The sequence below is a fragment of the Ovis canadensis genome, chromosome 1 (assembly GCF_042477335.2).
Source record: "Ovis canadensis isolate MfBH-ARS-UI-01 breed Bighorn chromosome 1, ARS-UI_OviCan_v2, whole genome shotgun sequence".
In the NCBI taxonomy this organism is placed as follows: Eukaryota; Metazoa; Chordata; class Mammalia; order Artiodactyla; family Bovidae; genus Ovis; species Ovis canadensis.
Genome location: NC_091245.1, coordinates 73,561,108 through 73,587,532, shown reverse-complemented (window position 1 = coordinate 73,587,532; position 26,425 = coordinate 73,561,108).

Sequence of the window (26,425 nt, the reverse complement as noted above, 5' to 3'; positions counted from 1 at the left end):
AAGTTGGCTTAAAGCTCAACATTCAGAAAATGAAGATCATGGCATCTGATCCCACCCCTTCATGGCAAATAAATGGGGAAACAGTAGAAACAGTGTCAGACTTTATTTTTGGGGGCTCCAAAATCACTGCAGAAGGTGATTGCAGCCATGAAATTAAAAGACAGTTACTCCTTGGAAGGAAAGTTATGACCAACCTAGATAGCATATTCAAAAGCAGAGACATTACTTTGTCAACAAAGGTCCGTCTAGTCAAGGCTATGGTTTTTCCAGTGGTCATGTATGGATGTGAGAGTTGGACTGTGAAGAAAGCTGAGCGCCGAAGAATTGATGCTTTTGAACTGTGGTGTTGGAGAAGACTCTTGAGAGTCCTTTGGACTGCAAGGAGATCCAACCAGTCCATTCTAAAGGAGATCAGTTCTGGGTGATCTTTGAAAGGACTGATGCTGAAGCTGAAACTCCAGTCCTTTGGCCACCTCATGCGAAGAGTTGACTCATTGAAAAAGATTCTGATGCTGGGAGGGATTGGGGGCAGGAGGAGAAGGGGATGACAGAGGATGAGATGGCTGGAAGGCATCACTGACTCAATGGACGTGAGTCTGAGTGAACTCCAGGAGATGGTGATGGACAGGGAGGCCTGGTGTGCTGCAATTCATGGGGTTGCAAAGAGTCGGACACGATTGAGCAACTGAACTCAACTGATGCAATTTATAGTTTTCCTCTATTGTTTATGCAAGTATGTATTTATTAGCAGGAACAAAACATTATTCTAAATATACATCTTAAAAACACTGCTAGCAAAATAGCTATACAGAAAAAAATCACACATTTGATAAAATGTAATCTTGTCCAATCATATTCTTTTTAATATTTAGGACAGAAGCAGTACTGGGTTGGCCAGCTATGAGGCACAACACATAATTTTACTTCCAATAGAAACCTGGAATCCAATAATAATCATGGTCAAAAGTAAGGACATGATGACATGACAAAGGAACATAGGTCTAGGTTTGATAACATCTTTGGGAATGACAGTAACCGGTACCATGGAACATGATCATAATGCAGTGGCTTGTGACTTCACAGCAACAAACATGTATGAAACAGCTAATCAGAGAGCAGCGCAGTATGGTAGAATGAGTCAGTCCTGAGGATCAGGAATCCCAGAAGCCAATACCAAGGTTGTTACCAATGTATCGTAGGCCAGATCACTTATCTTCTTTAACACTTGGTTTTTACATCTGTAAAAAATGTCTGATCGAAACCTTTAGGTCACCTCTAGTTCTAAAATTCTTTTATTTTTGGACAACATCAACAGAGAACCAAGGCACAAAACTGCTGGAAAGCAGAAGGCAAATTTTATGCAATTTTAGAAATTCACCTGTTTCCCCTTGCATTTTTTTCACAGTCTTCTGAGAGATTAAGAATATGAGAACATCAAAGACTAAAAGGAAGGGGAAACTCAGGGGAGGGGACTTGCATGTTCTTTTATGTATTTGAAGCTTCATGGCTGAATCACATTTGATTGGGCACATTGTATGGGAAGTTATCATCACTGCCACAACAAGGAGAAAATGAGGAGGCTACAGCCACTCTGCCATTTCTCATTCTTCCCCATCAGGAACAAACCATTTATTTATTACCACATGCCAGAGATCATAAACAGCCACCTCTCTATAAAACCATTATGGACTAGTTATCTATTTATCAGGTTCCGTCCTTGGTCTAGCAACAAAGACCCCACATGGCTATGTGACCAAAAAAAAAAAAAGATAAATAGGTAAATAGATGGGGGAAAAATGGAAGCAGTGGTAGATTTTCTTTTCTTGGACTCCAAAATCACTGAAGACCATGACTGCAACCATGAAATTAAAAAAAAACCCTTGCTTCTTGTAAGCAAAGCTATGACAAAACTAGACAGCATATTAAAAAGCAGAGACATCACTTTGCCGACAAAGGTCCATACAGTCAAAGCTATGGTTTTTCCAGTAGTGAGAATTGGACAATAAAGAAGGCTGAGTGTCCAAGAATTGGTGCTTTTGAACTGTGGTTCTGGAGAAGAAGACTCTTGAGAGTCCCTTGGACAGCAAGGAGACCAAACCAGTCAGTCCTAAAGGAGATCAGTCCTGAATATTGGTTGGAAGGACTCCGTGCTAAAACTCCAATACTTTGGCCACTGACACAAAGAGCCGATTTATTGGAAAAGTCCCTGATGCTGGGAAAGATTGAAGGCGAAAGGAGAAAGAGACAGCAAAGGATGAGATGGCATCATAGACTCAATGGACATGAATTTGAGCAAACTCCAGAAAATACTGGAGGACAGAGGAGCCTGGCAATCTAAAGAGTCGGACACAACTGAGCTGAGCAACTGAACAAAAAGAGCAACACTTATCCGCATTATTATTCCAAATTATTAAGGTTCACAACTAACAGATTCAGATCTCTTTGAATTTTATTCCTGACAATTTGAGAACAAATTTCGTTATAAATATTTAGTTATATTAATTTGCATGTACATGGTACTGTGTAGTTACTAATGTACTTTCACACCTCTATTCCATTGAGTTTATGTCTCAGCTCTACTGCTGCTGCTAAGTCGCTTAGTCGTGTCCAACTCTGTGCAATCCCATAGACAGAAGCCCACCAGGCTCCCCCGTCCCTGGGATTCTCCAGGCAAGAACACTGGAGTGGGTTGCCATTTCCTTCTCCAACGCATGAAAGTGAAGAGTGAAATTGAAGTCGCTCAGTCATGTCCGACTCTCAGCGACCCCATGGACTGCAGCCTACCAGGCTCCTCCGTCTATGGATTTTCCAGGCAAGAGTACTGGAGTGGGGTGCCATTGCCTGCGGACAATGTAGAGTTGTTACCTTCATTTACAGAAACTGAGATTACAAGAGGTTAAAGTGACTCAAGATCATGCAGTAATAAGTAGATGCCAATCCATGTAAGAAACAATAGTTTTATCTGTTCCCAATCCAATAATTTCTATTATATTAAACTGCTAGTTACTATCATGTATATTCATGCTAAAATTAATGTATTGGCAACTAATGTCATTCTTTTTATAAAAAATAAAACATCCACCGACACTTAACAGGAGCCATCAGAAGATGATTGTATTCTTCACTGAATTATTTCTTAATTGATAATATTTTAACTTACCAAAAGCAGAAAAAAAAATGTCTACTAAGTCAAAATTACCATAATGGACAGTAAGGAAAAAAGTTACTCTGATATTGTAAGAAAGCATTATTAAGCAAAACAAATAATGAAAGTAAACCAAGTTTTACCAAATCCTTTTAGAAAGTAACCTTTGCCTGGAGCAGTATGTTATTAGCATCTGAAAGAAAGCCAGGATTTTGCTCTAAGGAGCAGATTCAAAGTTAATGTGCTAAGGATACTGCCTCTTTGTAATTCATTCAATAATACAATACTTTATTGAATAAAGAGAGCCATTTAGTCTTTACATATTGAGCAATTGTTCATCTGCAAAAATGTCAGAATGCCAAAAAAAGCAAAGGAGCAAGCTACAAAAGATTTCCAGTTTCTTAGATAAGACGTTAAAGCAATATATAACATCATTCAGAAATATATATATATACAATGGCAAAGTCATACTGTTCTCAATTCAATAGTGAAAGCTAAGTCTGGAAGGCTATTGAGTTCGTATGTAGAGGAGTTCAGTATGACTGTTTAAAAGTAGACTCAGGTCAAATATTAGCTGTGATATTTTATTTCAAGCTATTGTCTATGATTAAAATAACATTAGGAATAAAATGTGTCTATTTTCATCATGTTGATAGTCTAAGTAAGTGAAATAGTTAACACCTGTGGTAATTACAGGTGCATTCAAGAGCATGATTTAGCACTGTATCTTTTGTCTGCTGTAAATGATCCTGTGATTCAAAGACAATGTGGAACTATGCTCAAGATTACCAGTCCTGAGTGAATCTAACGCCCAAAGTGGCCCAGGGCCTTTCATTTTGAGGCTTTGCTAGTGCATGATCAAGGCTCCATCACTATATATTCTAGTCTATCAATGCCATAAGCCTATTGCAGTACGCTGGGGTCCAAGCCAGGATGGGAGGATCCCCTATCAACACTCAATTTAGAAATATCACCATGAGCAATCCACCTCTCCCTCCCCTATGCCTGCCTTGTTCTCAGTAGCTAAGTCCTGTTGGACTCTTTGTGACCCCTCGGACTGTAGCCCATCAGGCTCCTCTGCCTATGGGATTCTCCAGGCAAGAATGCTGGAGTGGGTTGCCATGCTCTACTCCAGGGGATCTTCCTGATCCATGGAACAAAACGGTGTCTCTTACACCTGCCTGCATTGGCAGGAAGGTTATTTACCACTAACGTCACTTGGGAAGCCCTTATCTGATTTTTAAACCTCTGCTCATTGGAAAATCAGAAGCAGTTCCTTCTTCCCAGATTTTGTTGGCAGGGAGACACTGCTGGGGAAAAACGATATCTCCCATAAGATTCTAACAGATCTACTTGGTGTAGACGTTGTAAATGACCATAAGTATTGTTTAAAAAAAGAAACAACAAACCCAAATGGAATCTCTTATGCTAAGCCCCATGTCAGACTTAGCATCTAATCTGAGTGTAGTTATGACCAACCTAGATAGCATATTAAAAAGTAGAGACATTACTTTGCCAACAAAGGTCCATCTAGTCAAGGCTATGGTTTTTCCAGTAGCCATGTATGGATGTGAGATTTGGACTGTGAAGAAAGCTGAGTGCCAAAGAATTGATGCTTTTGAACTGTGGTGTTGGAGAAGACTCTTGAGAGTCCCTTGGACTGCAAGGAGATCCAACCAGTCCATTCTGAAGGAGATCAGCCCTGGGATTTCTTTGGAAGGAATGATGCTAAAGCTGAAACTCCAGTACTTTGGCCACCTCAAGCGAAGAGTTGACTCATTGGAAGACTCTGATGCTGGGAGGGATTGGGGGCAGGAGGAGAAGGGGACGATAGAGGATGAGATGGCTGGATGGCATCATTGACTAGATGGAAGTGACTCTGAGTGAACTCTGGGAGTTGGTGATGGACAGGGAGGCCTGGCGTGCTGTGATTCATGGGGTTGCAAAGAGTCGGACACGACTGAGTGACAACTGAACTGAACTGAACTGAACTGAAGTGTGGTTAAAGCCTCTGCCAAGAATGTGAACTTTAATCAGTTAATCTGGATTTACGTGATTAGCACTGGTAAAGGAATCTGTATGATGGACCACCACCTCCCCTAATAAAATTGGAAACTTTAGAAACAAATAGGCAGTATATGACCTGATTATAGTTAATGAGGAAAGATGATAGAAGAAAGTGAGATCAGGAGATTCACAAAGAAATTAATGAAAGGATAACATTTTTTAATTTGCTTACTGCTGCTGCTGCTAAGTTGCTTCAGTCGTGTCCGACTCTGTGCGATCCCATAGACAGAAGCCCACCAGGCTCCCCCGTCCCTGGGATTCTCCAGGCAAGAACACTGGAGTGGGTTGCCATTTCCTTCTCCAAGGCATGAGAGTGAAAAGTGAAAGTGAAGTCGCTCAGTCATGTCCGACTCTTAGTGACCCCATGGACTGCACCCTACCAGGCTCCTCCATCCATGGAATTTTCCAGGCAAGAGTACTGGAGTGGGGTGCCATTGCCTAGATCTTTCTCAACTTTTTCCCCAGGATCCCACCCTCTAATATTAGAATCAGGCTGTCTTTCAAAATATAGTCAACTTCTCAAATCCTAAATTTGAAGATAAGGCCCACAGTGCTTAATCCTTAGCAGGGGTGTGTGGGTATTGGAGAAGGTGAGTAAGGATTAGAGAGTAGAAATTGCTTGCTGCTGTTGCTGCTAAGTCGCTTGGCATGTGCGACTCTGTGGACCCCATAGACAGCAGCCCACCACGCTCCCCTGTCCCCAGGATTCTCCAGGCAAGAACACTGGAGTGGGTTGCCATTTCCTTCTCCAATGCATGAAAGTGAAAAGTGAAAGTGAAGTCACTCAGTTGTGTCTGACTCTTCGCGACTCCATGGACTGCAGCCTACCAGGCTCCTCCATCCATGGGATTTTCCAGGCAAGAGTACTGGAGTGGGGTGCCATTGCCTTCTCTGAGAACTGCTTAGGTTTCCAGTAAAACATGTTGATACAGATGAGCCAGTTGCAACCTTGGAATGTCCCTTATGCTAAGGGATACAAGAGGTACTGCCCCAAGATTCAGCAACTTGACGTTTATCTCTTCAACTTGGGGTTGGAGCTTTCTTCTGTATGAATTTTTACCAAGAGAAAAATGCCAAGGTGGTTACGAACTATTTTCTTGTGTTAGGCTGGGACATCCTAGGCTCTGTGATAAGGTCGTATCAGCTAGACTTGGGTAGAACAAGGAAAAGAATATGAAAAGGAAGATTTGGGAATTCAGGTAGTCTATGAGAATATCAAGAACAATAAAAACATCTAATCTCCCTATTCTTTACTTAGTTCTGTTTCTTTGTAGACATAGTGCCAAGTACTTTATATACATTTGTTACATCATTCAGTTGTCACAAGCCTTAGGGAAGATTTCTTATCTCCATTTTATAAGGAAGGAAGCAGTGGCACAGATTCTTCAAAATCACATAAATAGCAAGTTCCAGAGCTGGGACTTGAACTCAGTTATCTCCAGTCAGTACCCTAACCTCAACTTTTACTTCAGCACTTGTCACCTCTAAGAGAGTGTCAAGACAAAATGGGGGTGGGTGGATGTTGCTAAGAAGTTGAGGCCATAAATGGAGGCAGCTGAAAGTGTCATTGACACTAGAACTAGAAGCAAGATTAATAATCATAAAGGAAAGAGAGCCAAATATAAAATGCATGTGGTGGAGAAAACACTAATTCAGCAAAGCTTGAGGGAGGCACTAGCTCCCTTTCCTGCAAAGACTTGTATGCCCATGGTGGGCTCTTAGAAGTTGATTTTCACACTGATTTCCATTATGAAGCAATATTCAGTTACTCAAAATTGTTGATGAAAGTGTTGCTTCCAGAAAGGCTCAAATCATAAAACAATATCTCTAAGTTCCTCGGAAACTGATTTGCAAATAATTTTCCCTAGATACCTATATGAAGGAGAATCTAATTTGTTCCCATTTGTGTTATGTAAATGTGCAGACTGTAAAAGTATTAGTACTTCTTTTTTTATTTCAAGCTCTTTGACTTAAACACTTAAGAAAAAATAAATGTATGCCAGTTCCTTCTGTACCAGGTATTTTGTTCTTGCCATTAATGCTAACAACTATCTATTTAGAGGAAATCTTATAATATTACATGCCATTAAAGGATAAAGTTGCTGATTTTTCTGTTGTTGAGATGCTTAAATGTATGGAAGTCTAACAACTTTTTAATGTATTATTTATTTTAGCTTTACTTGGTATAGCTTTTGGATATATTTTTCATCCTTCTATTTCATTAGCTTTTGAACTGAATTGCCATGTTTCTTATTTCGATCATCCATCCAAGTCAAGTACTTTTCTGAGGTAGATTCAACAAGACCATAACTACTAACACCTGAAATTTTCAAACATTAAAAAAAATCTGTATCAGAAGCCATAGGTATTTCAAGATGAATTCTATCCTTTCTTCTCTGCTGACCTTTTGGCCTAAGGCCCTGGGGCTAAGCATTGTTATGAAGAAGTTCAAGAGACACGCAGCTACAAGTACCATGTGCAAAATGTGATTCATTCAGGGCATAAGGTAATATTTACTCCAGATATTAATGGTTGCAATCCACAAAAGCAAAAGATTGTTCCACTTTATCTCTTCTCAGATATAACACACAAAAGTGACTGGTGAAACTAGCCACTTTCTAATAACAGCTTCCAGAGGTCACAGAGAGGTGAAATCATCACTGTGATGGGCATACTGTGGGCAAGGCTGCTCTCAATGATACTAGTTTTTTCTTAGTGTTATGATGCAAAACTTCTCACCATCCACAACCCAGTTGAAAACTTCTCCAAAGAAATAAATTTTTCTGTAACTCTGATTAAACATACAAAAATAATACTGTACATTTTAGTAAATTACCTGTCAGAAGTGACTTCTTTGGACTACAATATACTGCCACTGCTTCCCTAGTGGCTCAGTGGTAAAGAATCAGCCTGCCAATACAGGAGATGCAGGTTTGATCCCCTGGAGAAGGACATGGCAACCTGCTTCAGTATTTTTGCCTGAGAAATCCAATGGACAGAGGACTCTGGCGGGGCACAATCCATGGCGTCAGGGTCTGACACAACTTAGTGACTAAACAACAGCAACAAAAAGGTTACCAGTAGTCTAAATTTTCTATGGTCCTACAATTACTTACCCAGTTACCTTGGGTATAGCTGAGACAACTACCTATCTCTGCTTTCCTTCTAGAAATGCTCATAAGGATAAGAGGGAAAAAATGGTGCTGCAGCCATGTCCAAAGAGTTCTAAAGCTGGTTTCCTGAATACAGTTGTACGCAGGAAGCAGCCTGGTGAGCCCCGGCTGGAAGGAGACAGTCCAGGGAAAGAAACCGTGACAGTGGGCCCCAATTAAATCTCTTATTTGGGGTACTCGTACCTTTTGAGATGGATTCATCCTGTCTATGAAATGTGTATCTCCCAGGGCCTCTCACCCTCTGAGATGGCCCACACATTATCTACAGTATGTGTACGTCCCTAAGTAAACCTGCTTTCTCACTTAGTTCTCAGGGAAGAGAGCCCTTGCTTCCATACTTGTATCCCTCACAAGTGTCCTAGGTTAATAAACTATCTCTTACCTATCAAAAAAAAAAAAAAGCTCTGTTTAGACTAGCCATGGGCTAGCATCACATAGCTAGCTTTATAGCATGGTAAAGCAATATGATTTACAGCAAACTCCTTTGTCTCCTGGAGAATGTAGGAATGATACTTGAGTCACCATTTGCTCTTGACAATTAAACTAGAAAGAAGCAGGGTTGAAACCTGGGAAATCTATGGAATAAGTTTCAGGGCTCTCTAACTTTGAGATAAAGAAGCCACAGTGGCTAATGTGATTAAGGCAATAATCTAATCATTCCAAAATCTAAATCCTATGCTAGGAAATGCTAGGAATGAATCTTTACAGATGTGAAGAAAACTTTCCTATGGGCCCTTAATTGTTCATGGGAATATCCTGGGAATAGAGAAGCAAAGGATAGAGTATATAGGATGTAGAAATCCCCAGGCCAAGTTCTAGAGGAGAGTTTGATATTCTCCTTCTCCACCTCTTCCTCCCAAATCACATATAGTATTGCTCTCTTTCCTGTTTTCTAATTTAAGTCTTCTCTGAAAAAGGAATTAGAATTCACTCATACCTAAAAGTAATATAACATGAGCAGTCTCTCTCACATACACATACATGGAGATATGCAGCATAAAGCTATAAGCTAAAGTAATAAAACTCTTATGGTAGAAGCTATGGTGATTAAAAAAAAGCAAACACTTTTATGGTAGAATCAGGTATTGAGAAAAAATAACAAAACTATCATGTATGTAGTGCTGAAGGCAGGGGAAAGAGGGAAGGGTACTTGAAATCACATTATATTACACTCTATCTTTAGAAAAGATATTTGCAGAAACAGTTTATTTCAGCCTTGAATCTTCTTTCTTTACTTAGCAAGCATCTGTTTCTATGTCTTTTATTCCTGACCTATAAAATCTTGAGGATAGGGAATGGATCTATCAAAGCCCTGTATCCCCAATGATTAGGACAATGTTAGAACAAAATAGGCCATCCTAAAACTCTGTTGAAAAAAGAGTAAATGACTAAATTAAAGTTTCAAGCAGAGATATGACTATCATCAGAAATAAAAAGAAGGAAAGTATTCTCAAGCCTACTGGATATTAAACAGTATCATCCTTCTGTATCTTCTTTGTCTATTTGTTTTGCTTTGTTTTTACTGTAGGATGCCAAGGTCTTATCACTTAGCATTATGAAGATCGGCCTCAATAAAAGGGAATAAGCCAAAAAGCACTGAAGGGAGTATCCATTGCTGATCAGAGATTAGACCAAGAATCACCAACTCAATGGACATGAGTTCGAGAAACCCTGGGAGACGGTAAAGAACAGAGAAGCCTGGTGTGCTGCAGTTCATGGGGTTGCAAAGAGTTAGACAAGACTTAGTGACTGAACAATAACAACAATACTTAGATCTCACTTGTTTCATTCACATGAGAATCATCTCTAGTTTCCATATATCAGATAAAATATCACAGTGCTCATTCATTCAGCAGGAGATCAAATTCTACATACATATATTATATATTATATGTACATACCTAGAGATCCAACGTTTGTGCTCCCAGCATTCTTTGCACCACTGTGGTGAGCTGTCTACATAAAAATATTTCTAAAAAAAACAAAAAACTATAGTTCAACATGACATCAAATAGGAGAAAATTAATTAAGAAAATAATGCTATTGACTCATATTTGAAGAACTTGTTTTGTCTGATTAAAATTGAATAAGGCACTGAAAATCAGGAACATAAGCCTGCTTGCTTCAGGCGACCCAATTGCCTGCCCTCTTTATTTCAATTTCCACTTCCTCTTTGCAAAGACAAGCTACTGGAAATTTCCACTTCCATTCCCTATGACTTGAAACACTTCTAAAGCCATGAATTTTTGAAACTTCAGTGTAAATATTGTCATTCACAACAACAGAATTTACCTTTTGACAGTCTAATAACTGAGTAACACTGACATAAGAGCATGTGTTGGATACCGCACTTCATTTGTGTCTGAACTCATCATCATTTTGCTCTTTTGGAAAAGATTTTCAGCATTTATTCTAATGCAAACGGTGACTCTGGCTATTGAGGCAGATTCAACAGAGCTCTGGAGGTGAACCTCGACTAGCATTCAGCAGTTGACTTTGCCATGGAAGGATATCAAAGGAGGGTCGAGCTTTCCTCTTTGGGAGCAGATGAGCTTTTCCCTGGAATACTGCCAGAGCAGGTTTTGCCTCTCTTCAGACCTGGGGTGCATAGAGAAAATATTGCAGCTACCAGACTTCTGGTTCTTGAGTCAAGGAACAGATTCCACCCCCCAGAGATCCTTGGCGGTGTTTGAGCAAAGAAGCTTAAACAGAGCCAAAAAGAATCACTCATCTTTGTGTTTGGGAAAAATGAACTTACTCTACAGGACAATGAGATCTGTTGCATCCAAGAATAAGCTCAGAGACATCTGAACTGTTTGAGTAGCATCCTCCCTATCTGTATACAGAGAAGCTTATAGATTTAATATCTGTACTAGAAGCTGTGTGAATATAGCATTTCCCTGCTCAGACCCATAGGATGGTGTTTTTAAATTTTCATCCTAACTATGTTCTGTGTTAGCCTAAGACTCAAGATTACGCCTCTGTCTCATTCCTACAGAAAATAGAGAAAACTGCAGATCCTCTCTCTAGCTATCCTTTATAGGCTGCAGGAACCTGCACAACTGTCAGTGGAAGAGTAGCCCAACATGCAGGAGTAATATTATCTCAGCTGACTCCAGAATTTCTTGATCATTAGTTTTAAATCTTCCATGAGATACAAGCCCAAAAATTATTTAAAAATTAAACTATGTTGATTTTATATAACTTTAGGTATATTATTATTTTTAGTAAGACAGAATATGATAAGCACCATTACTAAAAAATGATGATGATGATAATGATAGCTAAAATTTGGTACCTCTCTAGGACGCTCTAGGACTGTATTATGTTCTGTCAATGAATTGTCTCATTCAGTCTTACCAACAAGCCTATGGAGTAGTTTCTTTTATTGTTCTTCTTTTATAGATAAAGAAACTGAGGCCTTGGGATGTTAACTGACTTGCCCAAGGTCATCTAACTGGTAAATGGTAGAGTTGTGTTTCTACTTTAGAGCTAGAAACAATCGCGTTAGTTGCTCAGCCATGTCCTGCTCTTTGGATTGTAGCCTGCCAGGCTCCTCTGTCCATGGGATTTCCCAGGCAAGAATACTAAAGTGGGGAGCCATTCCCTTTCCCAGGGGATCTTCCTGACCCAGGGATCAAACTTGGCTCTCCTGCATTGCAGGCAGATTCTTTACCATCTAAGCCACCAGGGAAGAGATCCTCAAACACAGCCTCAGTAAATTTGTTCTGTAAAGGACCATATCATAAGAATGTCAGGCTTTGTGTTGTAACTGCTGCACTCTACTGTCACAGTATAAAAGGATCCATGACAAATATACACACACACAAGTGGGAAGGGCTGTCCTGCAATATGTCCAGAAGAGGTTGTGGTCTGGACCTGGCCCACAGGCTGTTTAGTTTGAGGATTCCTCATCTAGGAATTTTATATTTGAAAATTATATATTTGAAATTTATATTTGGGCCTCATCAGCCATTTTATATTTGAAAAAACTGAGGCCCAAAGGGTAAGAATATTTATACTGCTGCTTATTAGAAACAAGAGGTCTGGTGGGTCTTAGTCTTATAATCTTTCCATTATATCAAATTCAAGAGGTTTTACCAATTAATATGGCAATTGATATCCTATATTAAAACAAAGGCAACTGTCACTTGAAAATGTTCAGTTTAGTTCACGTCAGTCACTCAGTCATGTCCAACTCTTTGTGACCCCATGGACTGCAGCACTCCAGGCTTCCCTGTCCATCACCAACTCCCAGAGCTTACTCAAACTCATGTCCATCAAGTCAGTGTTATCATCCAACCATCTCATCCTCTATCATCCCCTTCTCCTCCTGCCTTCAATCTTTCTCAGCATCAGGGTCTTTTCTAGTGAGTCAGTTCTTCACATCAGGTGGCCAATGTATTGGAGTTTCAGCTTCAGCATCAGTCCTTCCAATGAATATTCAGGACTGATTTCCTTTAGGATAGACTGGTTGGATCTCCTTGCAGTCCAAGGGACTCTCAAGACTTGAAACTGTGACAGTCCCTTATAGGTCTTTTTGCTCAATAAAGGCTAATTTTGAACTGAGACTTATCTCCCTTACCTAGTTTGTATTGATGTGGTATGCACAGCCTCAAGACCAAGCAGAAAAATCCAAAAGGCATCTCATTAAGTCAAATGAAGAATTAGGGTAGGCCAATGCTCAAATTGTGACAGACAAGATGATGAAGCTAGTTGAATAGCCTCACTAACACGTATGCAAAAATTCAGTTGTGAGAAAAGTGAGACACAGGCCCTTAACTCAGCTCCTTATCCCCACAGCAGTTACCTAGAATTTTCTCCAAGCCTTCATGTAAACCTAATATATTCCCTAATTGGGAAAAACATATTTCCCTCCCATTGTCTCTATTGTCAAAATACACAGTTTCTGAAATTTCACTGGAAATGCAATTCATCACAAAACTGAGTAATGGTTGTTGCAAGTTATGACTCCCTGGAACAATTTTTCATTAAACTTAACTTAAAACATTTTAAAATAATAAAGTCACCAAGAAAAAAAATTGGATTATATCAAAGAGGCAATAAGTATTTGTTCTTTGACTGATGAAACGAGACCTTGTCAATATGAAGAATATGAGCAGCTAATATTTATTGAGTCTTTATGCCAGACTTCATCCTAAGGATTTTACATTTAGTCCTCAGAACCACAAATGAAAACACAGAGCATGAGAGAAATAAAGTAAAATGCCTGTCCACAGTTGTACGAATTGTAAATTGGCAAGACTGGAATCCAGGAGGCTGACCTGAGAGCCTGAGCGAGTAACACATCTTTAATACCTGCACCCCCAGGTCAGGTTGCCAAGATTCATGCCCTATGCACTGTCACCCCTCTGGGTAAATGGGTGACTTTGTGCTGATCAAACTGTCTGAATCTTAGTTTCCTAAGACAAGCATATGAGATAAGTACTTCTTCGTAGTACTGAGTTGACCACAAAGTTTGTTCTGGTTTTTCTGTAAGCTGTTATGGAAAAACTTGAACGAACTTTGTGGCTAACCCAATATTTGTGTATATATAATCAAAGAAAGTGCTTAGCAATGCACCAACCTCAATTCCCTGGATTACTATTATAACTATCAATATTATTCATTTCTTCAAATAAAGAAACAAACCTTTTCTTAAACCTTTAGGACCCAAGAGACTTGAACTTAAATTCTAACTCCATAACTGACCAGCTATGTTATTTTGTTAATTAAATGTTCTGATGCTCAGCTCCTTCTTTAAAATGGGGATCGAAAATACTGATTTCATGAAGCTAACAAAAAGATACAAAAGAGGTGATGCCTTCAGGGCTATTATCACAAGGCTAAGTAAGGTGTCGGGAAGTCGTCCATCACCCTCAGCCTTGCTCCAGCCCTTCTCTCTCCTCTCTGGCTGTGAGAATCTCACAGCCTCCAAAGCTCTGTTCTGCTAGACCACAAGCACTGTCTTGGGCACAAACTTGAAACATCTAATGGGGTTCTCACCTCTCACCAAGCATAGAGTCTAACAGGAGAGAAAAAGAAACAGCAATTACATAAAGTAGACACAGGATGAAAGGGAAGCATCTAACCTATGGGTTAGCTACGGGACCAACAGAATGTCTCAGAAACACTCTGAGAATTAGTAAGAATTAGCAAGGCAAGAGAAATTTTGTAAGTGCCCCAGGTAGAAGGAAAGCATAAGAGAAAGTTCTGAGGCATACAAACAGTAGAACATTCCAGAAACCGAGATTCATTTTCATACGGTTGGAGCCTTAAGTTCTAGACAGAAAGCCTAAGAGATAAGGTGACAGAAGGAGGACCTGGAAAAATCACCGCTTCCCTGAAGGGATTTTCAGTGGGATGGGATAGGCTGATATCCTCAAAATGGCATTTTAGAAAGGTTATTCTAGGTGTATCTTCTTGGGTCCTACCCTACCCTTCAACGTTACAGCCTCCTTCTGGATACCCACAACTCCAAAAATGTATGCCATTCGCTTAATATATAGTGACATAGAGTTTATCATTTCAGATATAAACAATATTTATATATTTTTGTTCTTTACCTCTATCTTTCACAGAGCTCTACACACTGAGTACTCAAAATTGTTGACCTGTCCCATCACTCCCTTTTATAGTCCTTTTAGATCCTCCACAGTACAACTAACTCTGTGAGCAGAGTTGTTCATAGTTGAGCAATGAATAATTTCAAACTAACTAGGGGGGAAATGGTGTTCTTCACTTTTTCTTTCAAACCTGCCCTCAACACACTTTGTTTCTGATTGTTCTAAATATAAATATAAAAGGGAAATGCAAGTAAATAGACAAAACAAGCTCATCCCCCCACACACCTTCACTGCCAGATAAGAAGACCTTCCTATTCAATTCTTTGTCATCATTGTGATTTAGAAATTCATAAACATTTGAAGTCTATTAGCACAGAAAGTAATCAGAGAAGGAAATGTTTGCCAGCAAGAAATGAGGAGGCAGGTAGTCAAGCTTTTTAAGAAAAACAAAGAGTGTGACAGATCATAGTCTGCGCATGAACTTGGATGGAGGCAGCCCTCTCGGTGCAGAGCAAGCACCTCTGACAGCTCAGGAAACAAAGTGGACAATTTCATCACATGTTAGAGAAACGCTGCCCAGGCAGCTAGGTGAAAGGGTTAGTCTGTTACCAATGAAGGGGTTAATTAAAACATTCCACAGAGATGATGATAGCAGTTGACATTTGGCTGGCTGCCTGAAACTCTACAGAAACAATGCTGAAGAAACGAATTTTGTCCTGCGTGAGAGCCACGAATTGCCCAGTTCTGGTGCCCTAGTGACATTTCCTAAAGCAGTTCAATGGACTAAACAGAAATGATGCTTTTGTAAGTCAGCTCTTCAATGAGGTATAAAATTCTTATTTTCTTTCAAATAGTCGATTTAATAGGTAACTCGAATTTCTCTTCAGTGGCTCATCAGTTCAGTTCAGTCATTCAGTCATGTCTGACTCTTTGCGACTCCATGAATCCCAGCACGCCAGGCCTCCCTGTCCATCACCAACTCCCGGAGTTCACTCCTACGTCCATCGAGTCAGTGATGCCATCCAGCCATCTCATCCTCTGTCGTCCCCTTCTCCTCCTGCCCCCAATCCCTCCCAGCATCAAAGACTTTTCCAATGAGTCAGCTCTTCATATGAGGTGGCCAAAGTACTGGAGTTTCAGCTTTAGCATCATTCCTTCCAAAGAGCACCCAGGGCTGATCTCCTTCAGAATGGACTGGTTGGATGTCCTTGCAGTCCAAGGGACTCTCAAGAGTCTTCTCCAACACCACAGTTCAAAAACATCAATTCTTCGGTGCTCAGCTTTCTTCACAGTCCAACTCTCACATCCATACATGACCACTGGAAAAACCATAGCCTTGACCAGATGGAACTTTGTTGGCAAAGTAATGTCTCTGCTTTTGAATATGCTATCTAGGTTGGTCATAACTTTCCTTTCAAGGAGTAAGTGTCTTTTAATTTCATGGCTGCAATCACCATCTGCAGTGATTTTGGAGCCCCAAAAAATAGTCTGACATTGTTTCCACTGTTTCCCCATTTATTTCCCATGAAGTACTGGGACCAGATGCCATGATCTTCGTTTTCTGAATGTTGAGCTTTAAGCCAACTTTTTCACTCTCCTCTTTCACTTTCATCAAGAGCTCTGTAGTTCTTCTTCACTTTCTGCCATAAGGGTGGTGCCATCTGCATATCTGAGGTTATTGATATTTCTCCTGGCAATCTTGATTCCAGCTTGTACTTCTTCCAGCCCAGCGTTTCTCATGATGTACTCTGCATATAAGTTAAATAAGCAGAGTGACAATATATAGCCTTGACGTACTCCTTTTCCTATGACTCATAGCAATACTAAAAGTAAGTCATTCTTAGCATCAGCTGGAGACTTAAGAGCATTAGCTCTGAGGCCTGAATATATGACACACCAGCTACAGATGGTAAGAACACTAGTCCAGTAAGAAATTCCTTCAGTTTCGTGTAAAGAAAGAAAGAAATTCATTAAGCTGCGTCAAAACTAACATCTCTGTAGGTATAAGGAAATGGGTACAGTAAGATGAACGAGTTCAGTTCCTAGAGTGCATTCATAAGTCCAATTTGTTTGTACATCCATCAAAGTTAGCCTAGGTTAGCCTAGGTAGCAACTAACACAATTGGCCAATAATAGGTTTATAATACTTTTCACACAATATATAAAAAACAAACACAAAAATAAACATTTTAATCTTATGGTACTGTACCTTGAAAAGTACAGTAGTACAGTACAACAAACAGCTGAGACTTCTTAGCGGTACCAACTACATCACTGTTGCTTTTATGCTTGTTTCTGGACATCCTGGGCTTGATGCATGCACTTGATAAAATACAACAGACAGGTAAACTAATTTACATAATTGGACATGTTAACATAGGTGCACAACTTTGAAAGTTTGCAACTTGAAAGTTTGTACTTTCAAGTAAAGTGACTTACTCTATTCTTTAAGAAAAGAGGGCCAAAAATATTTTATGAAGATTTTTAACAATGGCTCTTCTTCATAAAACATATTCCTAGGAATGATCAACAGTAAGTGAGAAACTGTTTGACCATAAATCTAAACTGTCATTAAAATCTTATTAAGAAAGAAAAAAAAGAAACTTATTAGTCTCAAAGCAATTGCCCTTGGAGTGGTAAACCCTGCTGGGAAGTCTGCTAGTGAGTCAGCTTGCATGTCTTGAAGCCCAGGAACAACTTCTGGGAGAGAAGAACTAACTATGTTGATAATCTTCAGGGATTTAGAGTAACCAGAATATGAGGTTCCATAGTTTCAGCAACTTAGTAAATGAGAATGAGAGAGTGAGAGAAAGCTTTGCTGGTATAGACAAGGCTGTAGCCCTCAAGTGTAATTTTCAGTATAGACTGTACACCTAGGCAATGCTTCCATTTAATGGAGGTGGGTTTAAAAGATAGTAACATCATCATTGATACTGATGAGTATTATAGTCAGAGAAGCAATCACCCACTGGTTATCTGTAATGAGCCAAGCTTTATATTCTTTATAATATTCTCTTCTCACAAGAACCCTTAGTTTAAATGATATCACCTTCATTGATAGCCACAGAGGCCAAGATACATCAACTCTTCTTTCTGACAAATTTCTTTCTAAAAGCATACACAGTGAAAATGGAAAGGAAATTTAACAGAAGTGGTGGACACCTAAAGAGCCTCATGCAACACAGAGAAGGATCTCAGTGACATCTTTTGAGGATTGATTGGTTTTATTTAGACACCCAGCGAGGTGGACCTTCTTGCCAAATGGATACAAGTTCTCTCAAGTCCAACAAATTGGACACTACTGTTTCTTAATGTCTTGCTCACAGTTCAAGGCAGACGTAAGGTAAGAATCTATTTGTCTTACTGGGATTTTGGCTAGAACATAAATCCTATTCACTTCTCTTCTTTGAGGTCTGGATATCATTAAACTTCTGAATGAGCTAAATCCATCAGATACTCTCTATTTGAAGTTGTCCTACTCTAAACCCCACCAGCTTTTTTACAAATTGTATCTAGCCTTCAACGTCAAACTTCCTGCCATTTCCTCCTCTCTGTCCATTGATTTTCCTTTCTTTCTATTTGCAGTCCCATGGCACATATTATCTCTGTTTTCTCTGTCCAGCCACATATGGCTATGCGGCACTTGAAATGTGGTTGCATTGAACAGAGATGTTCTGTGAGCATAAACCATACACTGGATTTTGAAAACAAAGTGAAAAATGAATGTAAAATCAATCAATAATATATATTACTATTCAATAATTTTGACTACATGTTAAAGTGATGATTGTTTTTATACATTAAGTGTGTTAGTCACTCAGTCATGTCCTACTCTTTGTGATTCCATGGACTGTTGCCTGCCAGGCTCCTCTGTCCATGGAATTTTCCAAGCAAAGATAGTGGAGTCGGATGCCATTTCCTTCTCCAGGGGATCTTCCCAACACAGGGATTAAATCAAAAGAGTACCTTGGATTAAATCAAAATAATAATAAGATTAATTTCAACTATTTCTTTTTACTTTTTTCATATGATCACTAGGAAAGTTAGTCACATATGCGGCTTACATTTCTAGTTCAAATTTTACTTCTATTGGACAATGTTGATCTATACCTTTCCAACTCAGAATGCAGTCCATGGTCCAGTATCATTTCACCTGGGAGTTGGTTATAAATGCAGAGTCTCAGAATCCCTAACTAACTAGTTGATTATACCACTAATTTTGACATCTTCAGCATAACAATATACATATTACACCTCAACAAGATGCATTTTTGGAGTAAAGACAATAATTTATATTTCTTGTATAATTATCACATTCCCTATAAGAGAAGTAGACACTTAAGGAACATTGAATAAATTACTTGACAATTTAAAAATTATTCTTTATGAAGTCAGATGTTTCTACCATTTTCCACATCAGTTCTTACATGTGTTAAATTTTAACGTGTTCAAAAATATTTGCAAGATGGTGACTCAGATCTTCAAATGGAAATAAATGGAAAATATAATGGCTTAATTATAGTGTTCAGTTCATTTACATATTCCATTGCTCTACCCTGAAATAAACTTCTAAGAAGTAGAGGATTTACTAAAATCTACAAGCCACAACTACTTCTCTATACTGGAAGTGTCATGAGAATAAAGTTATTATATAGTCTTCCTTTCTTCAAGTTTCCATCTGAGGCTCCCTTCTTAGAAACAAGAAAATCATTATACAAATGTAGATTAAAACCTGGAGTAATTACAAACACAACTTCATTTGCTCATGTGCCTGGTGTATACGATCACAAAATAAGTTGATAACAATGAATTTTCTTTATAATTTTGTTGTTGCACTTTGTTTTTTTAATATAAATTTATTTATTTTAACTGGAGGTTTACAATACTGTATTGGTTTTGCCATGAATTTTTTTAAAAAAGATGGAAGAGAGGAAGCTAGAGATGGGGTTCCTTCTCCAGGGGATCTTCTCAACCCAGGAATCAAACTTGGGTCTCCTTCATTGCAGGCAAATTCTTTACCATTTGAGCCACCAGGGAAGCCTCAATATGCAGTGCAATTCTCTACAATGTCTACATTTACTTTACAGCCATAAAGTTCTGTGCTAAAATCTTTGACACTTGCATGAGATAGAAGATGTAAGTCTTATTTAAGAGGATTAAAAATAACATATCTATAGTATCGCCAGTGAAAAATATTCTTCAGAATGGTGACCTTGAGACTTTGTCCACAATTAACCATCAAGAAAGAAAGTCACCTATTGTATGTTTTAAATAGTGGTGAAAACTGACTCATTTCAAATTAAATTGGCTGGAATACCCTTGTTCTCTGAGCATTTTATTTTTGAGGTTTCTCATCAAAAGGTCTCCCAAGTTGGGTTCTAGATCCTTCCAGAGATAATGTAGTCCAGAATTTTATATTTAAAGTTTCCATGTTAGTATCGTTCTGAAGTGAGACCTTGCAGCAAACCTCAAAACTAGTTTTGGTCTACGGTTATCATTGTTGTTCAATCTCCAAACAACTAAATTTTTCATTAGCCTATAATGTGTCACCATAACTCTTATATTAGTTACTGTAATTTACCTACTATGTCAGAATAATGTAACAGAGATACCCAAATTGTTTGCTGAGTGGAGATGAAAATGGTTCAAAAATATTTTACTACCTCACAGTTTCCACTGGAACTGTGAAGACAAGCATTTTAATTTTTTGAAACTTTGCCAGAAATACATAAAGGTAAAGATTATTTCTTTTGGTGTAATGCTACCTCATTCCCTCATCAATGCAAGAAAAAGAAAGTGAGGAGGTAGGCAGAGGGAGAATTTTGTAATCCTCTTTATGGGGACCCATATATTGCTTCTGTGGCCTACAGCCATAAAAGTATTTTCCTATAAATATTTCTAAATGGATATCAGTTCAGTTCCATTCAGTCACTCAGTTGTGTCCAACTCATTGCGACCCCATGAACCACAGCACGCCAGGCCTCCCTGTCCAATACCAACTGCTGGAGTCCACTCTCAAACCCATGTTCATTGAGTCAGTGATGCCATTCAATCATCTCATCCTCTGTCATCCCCTTCTCCTCTCGCCCTCAATCCTTCCCAGCATCAGGGTATTTTCAAATGAGTCAATTCTTCGCATCAGATGGCAAAAGTATTGGAGTTTCAACTTCAACATCAGTCCTTCCAATGAACACCCAGGACTGATCTCCTTTAGAATGGACTGGTGGGGTCTCCTTGCAGTCCAAGGGACTCTCAAGAGTCTTCTCCAACAACACCACATTTCAAAAGCATCAATTCTTCTGTGCTTAGCTTTCTTCACAGTCCAACTTTCACATCCATACATGACCACTGGAAAAACCATAGCCTTGACTAGACGGACCTTTGTTGACAAAGTAATGTCTCTGCTTTTTAATATGCTGTCTAGGTTGGTCATAACTTTCCTTCCAAGGAGTAAGTGTCTTTTAATTTCATGGCTGCAATCACCATCTGCAGTGATTTTAGAGTGCAGAAAAATAAAGTCTGACACTGTTTCCACTGTTTCCCCATCTATTTCCCATGAAGTGATGGGACACGATGCCATGATCTTCATTTTCTGAATGTTGAGCTTTAAGCCAACTTTTTCACTCTCCTCTTTCACTTTCATCAAGAGGCTCTTTAGCTCCTCTTCACTTTCTGCCATAAGGGTGGTATCATCTGCATATCTGAGGTTACTGATATTTCTCCCGGCAATCTTGATTCCAGCTTGTGTTTCTTCCAGTCCAGCGTTTCTCATGATGTACTCTGCATAGAAGTTAAATAAGCAGGGTGACAATATACAGCCTTGACATACTTCTTTTCCTATTTGGAACCAGTCTGTTGTTCCATGTCCAGTTCTAACTGTTGCTTCCTGACCTGCAAACAGGTTTCTCAAGAGACAGGTCAGGTGGTCTGGTCTTCCCATCTCTTTCAGAATTTTCCACAGTTTATTGTAATCCACACAGTCAAAGGCTTTGGCATAGTCAATAAGGCAGAAATAGATGTTTTTCTGGAACTCTTTTGCTTTTTCCATGATCCAGCAGATATTGGCAATTTGATCTCTGGTTCTTCTGCCTTTTCTAAAACCAGCTTGAACATCTGGAAGTTCACGGTTCACATATTGCTGAAGCCTGACTTGAAGAATTTTGAGCATTACTTTACTAGCATGTGAGATGAGTGCAATTGTGCAGTAGTTTGAGCATTCTTTGGCATTGCCTTTCTTTGGGATTGGAATGAAACCTGACCTATTCCTGTTCTGTGGCCACTGCTGAGTTTTCCAAATTTGCTGGCATATTGAGTTCAGAACTTTCACAGCATCGTTTTTCAGGATTTGAAATAGCTCAACTGGAATTCCATCACCTCCACTAGCTTTGTTTGTAGTGATGCTTTCTAAGGCTCACTTGACTTCACATACCAGGATGTCTGGCTCTAGGTGAGCTATCACACCATCATGATTATCTATTCTAGTAATTTCTAAAACAATAATTATTCCTTCTCAATACAAGTGCAAAATACTCTCTGTAATAGTGAAAGTGAAGTCCCTCAGTCGTGTCCAACTCTTTGCGACCCCATGGAGTGAAGCCTACCAGGCTCCTCCCTCCGTGGGATTCTCCAGGCAAGAGCACTGGAGTGGGTTGCCATTTCCTTCTCCAGGGCATCTTCCTGAAGCAGGGATCGAACCCTGGTCTCCTGCATTCCAGGCAGACACTTTAACCTCTGAGCCACCAGGGAAGTGCTGTAATAGGTGTTCAGCAAATTAGGAGCTAAATATAGAATGAAAATAATTATATGAAAAAGAAAAAAAATGACAGACATGGAGCTTGTCTCTGATCCATAGAGTATGTGGCTCCCATTCTTACACTGAGGAAAAATTGCTAGATTCGGGAGTTTGCAAAGACATGCTCACTTAGCAACCAGGCACTGTCCCAGACACCATTTAGGATCTGAAATAGCTAAATGGATATAAGTTCTCTCAAATCCTTGGTGCTAAAAATATCATTTATACCTGTATGTATTCATACTTGGCAGAGTAAGATGAGCAAAAATAGTGTATATACTCATTTACCAAAGGAATGAAAGGCAAACAACCTCATCTCTAAAGACCCAGCTATACCCTAACCATGGGGGAGCTGTAAAAGTTCTCTGAAACAAGAGGAAACGTAGACCACAGCCAACCGACTCCATCTTAGATGAGTGAATGCTGATGGGACTGAAGACATTATTAGCTACCTTCTACCTAGGCCACTAACACACAAAAACAGTAGAAAGCAAAATAACCAGTGGGTCAAGTTTAGACTATCCAGTACTCCAAAGTCAATTTCTCCCTTTTAACTTACTCCTATTTTATTTTCATATTCCCCATTTAGAACTTCTCAACAAAATAATGATTGAAAATAAGAAGTTTTTAGGGCATTACCTTAAATAGCACTTGGAAAATGGAATTAGATCTATTCCTGTTAGAGGAGCAATAAAAGACAAATATGTTGAAGTAGGTAGAGAAATCATACAAAGGGCAGTCAAGACCCTGAGTTATAAGGCATGGAAAAGCATGAGGGAAAAGGAAGGTTTACTCTAGTTTGCACTTTCTTCAATGTTCTTAGCACATCAGTGCCAACAATTTGGGGTATGTTCTGCAGCTTATAAATACCAATTGCCATCCTGGTAGTAACAGAGACAGGTGAAGAGCTGTGGGCTAACATTTTCTGTTTTAATGTTGACTGTAATTCTGGTCTTTGGTAATTATTAGCTTTTTACCCCTTAAACTGGCTTGTTTTTAGCAGCACTATGCATAATTTATTTCTCATGGCATATCAGTTGGAAGAAAGTTAAAACTTTAAATACTGGCTAACAAAATAAAAAGCATTTTATTAACATGGAAATTAACAAAAATAAGCAAATACATTTTACAAGGTAAGTCTTTCCTTTAGTGTTGTATGTTTATAAACCACTTTCAATAGCTCAGGAAAGTTTTACAAGACTATTCCTCCTGCACAATTTCTATTTCTGACCTTTATAATAGTAAGTAATCTATAAGCTTTAGTTTTCTACCCTCCTATCACCTTTCAAATATGTAAGCCTATGAAGTCACAGCTCAGCATGCAGATTGCTTTTTCTACTTTTGATCTATCAAAGGCAATTATGTAGTTAAAGATTTTTTGCTCAGTCCAAACCTTAGCTAAATAATCAGAATTTCCATGGCCCATTTCAGTCAGAACGTGTAAGAAGAAAACATCCCAAGGACAAATTTTCTCTTATATGTAGTATTATAGATACTAACAAAAAAAATAGGTTAAATATCATTTTTTTGGATGATAGCCTTCAAAATACACGGAGTATGCTGGCCTCTCTACTTCGATTCTCTAAGGAAGGTCACTGGGAAGTCCAGTTAGTAATCAGAACGTATTCTCTGAGTACTAACTAGAACCTGGCTCTTCCCCAGGGGTCACTGAAGCTTTCTCAAATGGGGACAATGCTTTTCTCATACAGCTCTTGTGCTACTGGGTTGTGCATGGGTAAATGATCTCTATGATCTTTGCAGCTCTCAGACCATCCTCCCTTCCCTTTTCTCGTAAAGGAAAAAGAAAAGAAAAAGCTTTGAGTCTCAGCAGACTGTGTCACTCTACTGTTGATTATTGCTGTCACTCTATGGCAATCCTTGTCCCCACTCACAGCCTGGTCATTTCTTCTCATTTTAATTCCTGGCTCACACTCATACTGGTACTTAGACTGACTTTCTTTTTGGTAAGTATGTAAATGATCCCATAACAAGTTGATCTTTCAATGATTTAGGGTTTTTCTTCCATCAGTCTTGTATTTTCCCCTAACTTACTACTTTCTCTTAATGGTAACACTCTAAACCCTATCATCACCAATAATAAAATCTTTCTCTAATCCCAGTCTCATGCTCCTTACTCTACTGTCTCCAATCTTTCCAGTTCATTCCTTTTACACACCCATCTTGACAAATTTTTGGCCCTGTCAGTATCTCTGATGGTGATGAAACTACAACCTTCCAATAAATTTCAACACTTTATGCCTTCACTTCCCTCCTTATCCACTTTAAACTCCCTCATCCACCACTCCATTGTAAATCACATGGACACTTCTGCTTCAAACACTTGTTGCTTTGATAGGTTCCTGTTTAAAGTCAACTCTCCTCTTACCTCACCTTTGTATTCATGCAGTTGAATGGGCTACAGCAAAAGACACATGGCTGCAGTCACCGTCTGTAGTGATTTTGGAGCCAAAGAAAATAAAATCTATCACTACTTCCACGTTTTCCCATCTATTTGCCATGAAGTGATGGGACTAGATGCCAGAATCTTAGTTGGTTAATGCTGAGCTTCAGGTCAGATTTTCCTTCTCCTCTTTCACACTCATCAAGAGGCTCTCTAGTTCTTCACTTTCTGTCATTAGAGTGGCATCATCTGCTTATCTGAGGTTGTTGGTATTTCTCCCAACAATCTTGATTCCAGGTTGTGATTTATCCATCCTGGCATTTCTCATGACATGCTCTGAAAAGAAGTTGAATAAGTAGGGTAACAATATCGTTGTACTTCTTTTCCAATTTGGAACCAGTCAGCTGTTTCATGTCTGGTTCTAACTGTTGCTTCTTAAACTGCATACAGGTTTCTCAGAAGGCAGAAAAGGTGATCTGGTACTCCCATTTCTTTAAGCATTTTCCAGTTTGTTGTGATCCACCCAGTTAAAGGCATTAGTACAGTCAATGAGGCAGATTTTTTTTTTTTTTAATTCCCTTGCTTTTTCCATGATCCAATGAATGCTGGCAATTTGATCTCTGGTTCCTCTGCCTCTTTGAAACCTAGCTTGTACATCTGGATGTTTTCAGTTCACATACTGTTGAAGCCTTGCTTGAAGGATTGTGAGCATTACTTTGCTAGCAAGTGAAATGAGTGCAATTGTATGGTAGAAAATTCTGAATGAGATGGGAATACCAGACCACCTGACTGGTTTCTTGAGAAATCTGTATGCAGGTCAGGGAGCAGCAGTTAGAACTGGACATGGAACAACAGACTGGTTCCAAATAGGAAAAGAAGTATGTCAATGCTGTATATTGTCACCCTGCTTATTTAACTTATATGCAGAGTACATCGTGAGAAATACCGGACTAGAAGAAACACAAGCTGGAATCAAGATTGCTGGGAGAAATATCAATAACCTCAGATATGCAGATGACACCACCCTTATGGCAGAAAGTGAAGAGGAACTAAAAAGCCCCTTGATGAAAGTGAAAGTGGAGAGTGGAAAAGTTGGCCTAAAGCTCAACATTCAGAAAACGAAGATCATGGCATCGTGTCCCATCACTTCATGGGGAATAGATGGGGAAACTGTCGAAACAGTGTCAGACTTTATTTTTGGTGGCTGCAGATGGTGATTGCAGCCATGAAATTAACAGACGCTTACTCCTTGGAGGAAAAGTTATGACCAACCTAGATAGC